Source organism: Elephantulus edwardii, unplaced genomic scaffold (assembly GCF_000299155.1).
Source record: "Elephantulus edwardii isolate Elephantulus edwardi_28Jun2011 unplaced genomic scaffold, EleEdw1.0 scaffold00447, whole genome shotgun sequence".
Lineage (NCBI taxonomy): Eukaryota > Metazoa > Chordata > Mammalia > Macroscelidea > Macroscelididae > Elephantulus > Elephantulus edwardii.
The window spans coordinates 27,992-37,142 of NW_006400197.1; the positions used below are offsets into that span (position 1 = coordinate 27,992).

General features: G+C 40.0%; 2 pseudogenes; both read right to left on the minus strand.

The window, feature by feature from the left end:
- Positions 1-256: 256 nt before the first annotated feature.
- LOC102849756 lies at positions 257-2,424 on the minus strand (annotated as a pseudogene).
- Positions 2,425-7,082: 4,658 nt separating this feature from the next.
- Positions 7,083-7,473, minus strand: LOC102845981 (annotated as a pseudogene).
- Positions 7,474-9,151: the final 1,678 nt, after the last annotated feature.

Genomic DNA, 9,151 nt, shown 5'->3' on the forward strand with positions numbered 1-9,151 from the left:
TGTATTGAGAAAAACCACACTTTTAAAAAATCACATTTGTCATTACCAAAAAGAGACGTCTTTAGGTAAGAATAATAAAACCCCCATGCTGCATAGATAATGCAGATAGTTCTAGTTATTTGGCCAATGGGCATAAAGCAAGCACTGAAGCCCTTCAGCTCCAATCTTTTGTTCATTTATTATTGCTGGAACTTCACAGTAATTTCTTCTTGTTGTATGACTAAACTGGATGATGGTAGGGGTGGTAAGCCAACATTTACTGAGCCCCACCCTGCTCAGCCTCTGGAGAGAGGAAGTCTCAGCCGGTGGATCGGCTGCTTTTGTCTCTTTGCCCAACTCTGAGCATCTGTGTCGGGAATTGAAGTTGCTACGGTACTAATGTTGAGGTGGCTGCTAACCTTTGGGTCTCATCTTGATTTTCTTTATCTTCTTCCTTGCCGTCCTCTCTAGGCTGTCTTTGGTGAGAAGGGCCCCTGCAAAATCGTGGTCTAAAACCCCGATGCACATTCTGTTTAACTGGTCTACCTTGTTATCCTGAACCCTGGTGTCTGCACCCTCCGTCACTACTACATCCTCAGGAGTGTTGAAATACTGTGGTCGACCCATGTAGACTCTCCGCATTGGAGTAGGGCTGGTGTTGTTGGGCCTGATCTACCTTACTTTTCTGCATACTGATTGTCAGCACCCTCCATCACCTCTCCCTACAAGAAAATTTGGAACACTGTGGTCCATGCCCATAGGGTCTCTGCATGGAGTATGGTGGAACAGTTGCCTGTGGTAGGGCCAGGGTTGTTGGGCTGGACTTTCAGAAGCACTCTCTGATCCCTCATTCTTCTCCCCACTCTCACTATTCTGATAATTCTGCTGGTAATTATGTGGAGTACCCCTACGACGTGGATAACATCTATAATGGTTACAGTCTGCAGCATATTTACTGGCTTGCACTGGAACCACCATTTGCTGCCTCTGCACCATTTTCTCCTTCAACAACATCAACCTCCATAGTCGCTCCATCTCCTACACTGCAAAGGTACATCCTGGGGTTATTATTTTTTATGTCAGTCTGGATGACAAATTCATCTTCCTTGGTGTCATTCCTGTTGATAAAACCATATCCGTTCCATATCCGTTACTTATGTTGAACCATTTTACTGTTCCCAAAACCTTCATTGAGATGACCTACTTGTTCAGCTCCTCCTAGGTGTGATGGTAACTAAGCAGCAGCGGTAGGGCTGCTCAGGGCTCTCAAGGGTCCACTTTCTGCTCCTGCTACCGATCAAACTATCTGTGATCTTTGCACTTAGTTCCTATACATCTGAAAATTGGATAATGAATAAGGATGATAGAAGAATTAATGCCTTTGTGTTTGTGGTGTTGAAGAAGAGTTCTGATTATCCCATGCACTGTCAAAAAAATAAAGAAATATTGCCATAGAGAAAGTGTAGCCAGGGTGCTCCTTAAAGGTAAGGATATGAAACTTCAGCTCACATACTTTGAGCATGTTGTTAAAAAGGGCTAGTCCTTGGAAAAATGTGTCACAGTTTGAAAGATGTGGATCAGTGAAAAAGATAACGATACTCAACAAGATTAACTGACACAGTGACTGTAGCAATGTGCTAAAATAATGATGAGGCTTCAAGGATGATGAGGACAGCACAGGATAGGGCCGGGTTCAGATCCACTGTTCATAGGGTTGCTATGAGTTATACTTAACAGCATCTAATAACAATGATATATCATGATCTCATAAGGAAGACACTAGCAACTGTCCTTACTTCACACTCCTCCAAACTAATTTTTTTTCCAATACTTCCCCTGAGCCCAACCCAGAAACTAAAAGGCAACCAGAAATTCATGGATGAAAGTTAGTATCCTAGAGAAAAGATCTGGTTGAAAGAGTGGGTAGAAAGTGAATCCTTAGGGATAATGCAAAGATATTTGTGGAATACATATGGAGTTGCACTGCTAATCCAAAAGTGGTGTTTCTCTGGAAGTTTGAATCATCCATCCCTGGGAAACAGGCAGTCTCATCCTGTGAGATCTACAGCCTTTGAGAAACAGCTGAAGAGTCAGCTATGAGTTGGTCAGACTCAACAGCACTAAGAGTATGAGTTTATTCAGCATAGTCCACACCTCTTGCCCTTTAGGGCTATGTTCATTCTTAAAGGGTGAGAAATTTGTGTTCTTTATTAGCAGGAAATATCCTAAAACTAAGCTTCTGAATAATTTCAAGCTACATCAGTATGAGTCAGAGCCAACCCATAGTTGACCCTCCAGTAGGTTTTCAGAGGCAGTTAATCGCACAAGAAGAGACTGTCCATCCTTCTTCCACAGAGAAGTTGGTGGATTTGAACCACATGCCTTCAGGATTGCAGTGCAATTCCAATATGGCCATAGTTTTATGTGAAACATCATTTTAGCCATTTCTGCTATTCATATAAAATGGTTAGTGAGAATGGCAGTTTTAGGGAGTAAACAGCCTTTATATACCCTTGATTTTGTAGCTACTGACAAGGTCTAAAATAGTAATCATAGCTGCCTTCTCCCACCATCCATCTCATCCCATTCTCTCTGCCAGTCCTCCAGTTCCATGACGCTGTTAACCTGGAAGGCAAATAAAACTTTTGTTTCAGTGAAATTTGAGTCCTTGTGTCTTCTTTATCAGGTGTTGTGTTTTCCATTAACCAGAACTGGATTCAGAAGAGGCCTTGTAAAGAGGTATATCACTGCTGATGTCACATGGATCTTGGCTGAAAGCAGAGAATACCATAAAAAGGTTTACTTTATTGACCTGCAAAGGCTGTGTGGATGATATTATGGCTAACATTGAGAAGAATGTGAACCCCATTTGTCTGAACAGAATATGAGTACGCCAGATAATTTAAAATCAGGAAAAGTATGCATCAGGGTTGTATCCTTTTCCCAAACTTATTAAATCTGCATGCTGAGCAAATAATGTGAGAAGCTGGACTACATGGAGAAGAATGTGATTAATCAGCAACCTGTCTTATGCAAAAGATACAGTCTCTCTTGCAGGAAGTAAAGAAGACTAGAAGCTCTTGCTGAAGAAGATCAAAGACTAGAAACAAGGAATATAGCATTATATCCATCTAGATTAATAAATAGCAAATATTAATAAAGAAGCATTATTCTCTTCTGACTTTTGCTCATCCATCTAATTAACTCAGAATACCTCCTTAAAAATGAAACCCTTTGTTTTTTTTCTCCTTCCTGTATTTGCAAATAGCCTATGTCTTATAAGATAAATTGTTATTGTTAGCTGCCATCGAGTCGTCAAGTATGAAAAAGATCTGAACCCTATTTTATCCTGTGCCATCCTCACACTTCCTGACACACAAGAGCCCACTGCAGCTCTCACCATGTCAATCTACTTGTTTGAGAGTCTTCCTCTACTTTGCCAACCCACCACCCTTGCCAGCATCATGTCCCTCTCCAAAGAATAACCCTGCCTAACAGCATGTTCAAAGTATGTGGGGCGAAGCCTCATCATTCTTGCCTCCAAAGAGTACTCTGGCTGAAACCTCTACAAAACATAAATGTGTGCGCTATGGGTTGTCCATGGGATGTTCAATGCTTTTCTCCAACACCACAACTCAAACGTGGCAGTTATTTTCTATCAGCCTTATTCATTGTCTAGCTCTCAGATGCATAGCAAGCAATCAGAAAGTCTAGGGCCTGAGTCGGATGACTTAATCTTCAAATTGACATAATTACTCCTCAGTAATTTGGAGAGGTCCCTAACTACAGATTTTTCCATGTTCTAAAAAATTTATCAACCTCATGGAAATGGATAAATTCCTAGAAATCCACACCTTACTTCAATTGGCACAGACAGAAGTAAAACACTTGAACAGACCCATTACAAAAAAAGAAATTGAGCAGTTTATAAGAAGGCTCCCAACAACTTGGAAAAACTAGGCCCAGATGGTTTCATCAATGAAGTCTATGAGAGAACTCTCACCAATTCTACTTAAATTATTTCAAAGTATAGAAAAAGAAGAAACATTCCTGGATTTATTCTATGAAACAAGCACAACCCTAATAAGACATCAACAAAGAAACCCCAAAACTATAGACTAATATCTCTCATGAACACAGATGTAAAAGTCCTTAACAGAATCCTAGTCAATAGCTCCTTACTGTATATAAAAAAATCAATTCAACATGATCAAGTGGAATTAATAAGCAGTATACAAGCATGGATCAACATTAATACAAATTATCAGTGTAATCTAGAGCACCGAGATGCCAAAACTAAAGAAAGAAATCAAGAAATTAAGGAGCTGGACAGAAAATTTCAAAGAGAAGATCAGGAAGACAAAGCAAGGTGTTATAATGAAATGGGTAAAGAGATGGAGTCAGTATTTCTTAAGCTGAAGTAATTGAAAAACAAATTCAAGCCACAAATGGAGAAACTTAAGGATGCTTTGGACAGAATGTTAAATGATCCAAGAAGCATGACAAGAAGATGGAAGGAGTATACAGAGGCATTGTAACAGAAGGAATTGGCTGACAAAAGAATGTCATGAAACAATGTATGAGCAAAAACCTGTGGTGATGAAGAAGTCCAAGCTGCTAAGAATGAATTGAAAAGAAACAATGCTCCAGGAATTGGCAGCATACTTATTGATGTATTTCAACAAACAGATGTGCCAACAAACAGTTGTGCCAAGAAATCTGGAGGACAACCACCTGGCCAACTGACTGGAATAGATCAATATTTGTTCCCATTCCAAAGACAGGTGACCTGACAGAGTGTGAAAATTATCAAACAACATCATTAATATCATATGCAAGCAAGATTCTGGTGAAAATTATCCAAAAATGACTGAAGCAACAAGTCAACAGAGAGCTGCCAGAGTTGCAGGCTGGGTTTAGAAGAGATTATGGTATTAAGGATATTATAGCTAATGTTAAATGGATCTTGGCAGAAAGCAGAGTACCATAGGAATGTCTATCTGTGTTTCATTGACTATTCAAAGGAATTTAATTGTGTGAAACATAATGAACTGTGGCTGACTATGAGAACAACGGGAACCCCAAAACATTTGATTGTGCTCATGTGAAACCTGTACTGAACAGTCGTCAGAACAGAGGGAGGAGACACTGTGTGGTTCAAAATTGGGAATGATGTCCACCAGGGATGTATTCTGTCTCCATAACTTTTCAATCTCTATGCAGAACAGATCATCTGGGACACTGGGCTCTATGAGGAGGAATGTGGCATCAGGATTGGAAGAAGATTCATCAACAATCTGAGTTACGCAGATGACATAAGCCTGCTTTGCTGAAACTGAGGAGGACCTGAAGTGCTTGCTGCAGAAGGTCAAGAACTGCAGCCTTCAATATGGATTGAAGCTCAAAATCAAGAAAACAAAGATTCTCACCACTGGGCCAATTGGCAGCATCAGCATGGATGGTGAAGAGATTGAGATTGTTAACAGTTTTTGTTTACTTGGCTCCACAATCAACACTCTTGGTAGCAGCAGCCAGGAAATCAAGAGACAAATTGCATTGGGCAAGTCAGCTGTCAGGGACCTCTCCAGAGTACTGAAGAGCAATGACATCAGTCTGGAGACTAAGGTGTGCCTGATCCAGGCCATACTCTTTGCAATTGCTTGCTTTGTCAGAGAGCTGGACAATAACTAGGGATGATAGAAAGAGAATTGATGCCTTTGAGCTGTGGTGCTGGAGAAGTGTTGGATATACCATGGACTGCTAAGAGAACAAACAGCTTGTCCTGAAGAGGGTGAAACTGGGCTAATCCTTGGAGGCAAAGATTCTGAAGCATCGTCTGACATACTTTGGACATGTTACAAGGAGGGACTGGTCTTTAGAGAGGGATATGATGTTTAGGAGGGTGGAGGGAAAGTACAAGAGAGGAAAGCCCTTGATTAGATGGATCAATTCAGTGACTGGGGTAGTGGGGGTAAGTGTGTCAGAGACAATAAGGTTGGCACAGGATAGAGTAGGGTTTGGGGCTCTTGTACATAGGATTGCTATAAGTCACAAGTGACTCGATGGCACATAACAACAACAACAATCCATCACATGAATAAAGCAAAAGACAAGAACCACATGATCATAACCACATGATTTAACACAGAAAAGGCTTAGAACAGTACATTGACAGAGAACTGCTACAAGTTCAATCTGAGTTTAGAAGAGGCTGGCACCAGGGATATCATTACTGATGTCAGGTGAATCTTAACTGAAAGCAGAGAACAACAACAACAACAAAAATCTAGTTGTGTTTTATTGAATAAGCAAAGGCATGAGAGTGTGTGGTTCCTAACAAACTACTGTTAACCTTGAGAAGAATGGGGATTCCAGACCACTTAATTGTGCTTATATGAAAACCTATATTTAGACCAAGAAGCAGTTGTCCAAACTAAGCAGGGAAACAATGTATAGTTTAGAATCAGGAAAGTCAGTGCTGTGTCTTCTCTCCATGCCTTATTTAATCTGTATGCCAAGGAAATTATCTGAGAAGCTGAATTTTATGAAGAACAGCGTGGCCTCAGGATTGGAGGAAGGTTCATCACCAACCTGCAGTGTGCAGATGACACATCTTGCTTGCTGAAAGTGAGGAGGATCTGAAACACTTGCTGCAAAAGATCAATGACTGCAGCCTTCAATATCAAGAGAACAAATATCCTCACCAATGAACTAATAGGGGATATCGTAAATGAAGAAAAGATTGAAATTGTCTTGGATCCATGATCAACACCCTTGGTACCAGCAGTCAAGAAATCAGGGTGTGTGTAGCATTGGGAAAGTCTGCTGTTAGGGATCTTTTCAAAGTCCTGAAGAGCAATGATATCAGTGAAAAAGACTAAGATGTGTTCTTTTTTTTTCAGATTTTATTTTACCTTAGATGGTGGGCATAAAGCAATCCCCCATAATAGAGTTGACTCAGAACTTTACAGAATTAGCTCAGAACATTTTTAATAATGCACATTAGAAAGAAACTTGGAAAACCACAGTTAGAAAACAAAAGCCAATGTGAAAAGACAGATTAAAATGACTAGAACAGTATAGGGTTTTCTATGGCTCTGATTTTACAGTTTCCTTACTGCATCATCAATGTCGGAAATCTGTTCTTTCAGCTGGCTCCACTGCTCGGGGTTTAGAGAAATACCTTTTCTTCCTGGTTTCACTTCACCTTCTTGATCCATCCAATATTCTTTAATATCAATTAGGACTTTCCATTTAAAGTCTCGCACACTGATGTATCTCATTTGTCCAATCTGGAACATGTTATCATCCTTACTGCTGCTGCTCTATTGGAGGAGGACAGGGCTTGGGAGGTTTCACCAGTCTTTTGCTTCTTTACAGGCTTTTTCTGGAGCAACTTGCTTTTTTCTCTTTAGCTTTTTGTCGACTTTACTATTGGAATCACTGCCAGATGAGTTTGAAAAAGAAAGAAACAAGTTCCTTTTATTTAGGCATTGCTCCGCTCATTCTGAAAAGACTAACATGTGTTCTGATTTAGGTCACAGTCTTTCTCATCACCTGCTTTTCATCTGAGAGCTGAACAGCTGAATTAGTAAAGGTGATAGAAGCATAAATATTGCTCTCGAGTTGTAATATGGGAGAAGACTGCTGACTATCCCACAAACTGCCAGAGAACAAAAACAAATGTCTTGAGGAAAGTGCAACCAGAATATTTCTTGGATGCATTGTTGATGAAGCTTCATCTCACACATTTCGGACATGCTTTTAGGACAGGTTAGTCCTTGGAAAAAGACATCACAGTTGGAAATATGAAGGGTCAATGAAGGAGATGAAGAGTTTCAATGAGTTGGATTAATGCCGTGTCTGTGGTGACTGACTGATGTGTAGGGGATGATGAAGATGGTGCAGGATAGATATGAATTCTGATCTATTGTTCATGGGGTTGCTATGAATCATTCTTGACTTGATGGAACTTGACAACAAAAACAACACCCTTTCCAGATTTAAACATTCACAAAAAGAAATAGAGAGGAATTTCTTCAACATGACTAAACGTATATATAAACCAAAAGACAACATCATTCTAGATGGATAGAGATGAAGGGCATTAAGGACCAGACAAGGTTGTCAAGTATGTCCACTATCACTGTTGTTGTTGTGTACCATTGAGTCAGAACCGACCCACAGCTGACCTTCCAGCAGGATTTCAGAGGCAATTAATCACAGGGGAGGAGATTTTCCATCTTTCTCCAGTGTAGCAGCTGGTAGCCTTGAAACATGTGCCTTTAAGATTGCAGCACAGCTTCTTTCCACCTGGCCACTGAACTCCTCGATCACTTTTCTTTTATAATATCCAATTAGAACTGCCTGCTGGAGCAACAATACAAGAGATGGAAATATGAGTTATCTATATTGGCAAAGAGAAGTTGAACTATCCCTATATGCAAATAATATTAAAGTATATTGATGATGGTGGTACGTGTTTTATAGTCAAGTATGTCTCATTGAGACCCTATAAACAGTAGATCTGAAACCTATCTTATCCTCTGCCATTCTCATAATCTCTGATACACTTGAACCCATTGCCACAGACACTGTGTCAGTCCATCTCACTGAGGATCCTCCTCTCTTTTGCTGACTGTTTTTGGTGTTTATCTTTCAATATGACTTTTCCTAGCCATTATTTAATTTTGCTATGAATTGGTTTTGTGTTATTGATACAGTTGGCAGAGACAGTTCCCGTTTGTGAAACTGATAAAAGCCTCTCCTAGATACTCCAGAGTATATAAGATGAATCTGTACCAGTTTGCCTTCAAGGCATACTCTGGATGCACTTTTATAAGACATTTCCATTTGTCCTTTTGCAGTCTGTGGGATGCTCAGTACTCTTATCCAATATCAACACTGGCCACTTTGAATCAGAAAATAATATGGCATATTATGCAGGGAATGAAAAACATAGGAAGGATGGTATTGCATTAATAGTAAAAAATTCAATTTCAAATTCTATCCTGAAATACAATGTGGTGAGTGATAGGATATTATCCATATGCATGGAAGGAAGGCACATTAACATGACCATTATTTAAATATATGCTCCTACATCTAGACGCCTGTCCGTTGCTTATCTGAGGTGGCTGCCGCTTTCAAGCTTCCCTTCCACCCAGGAGCA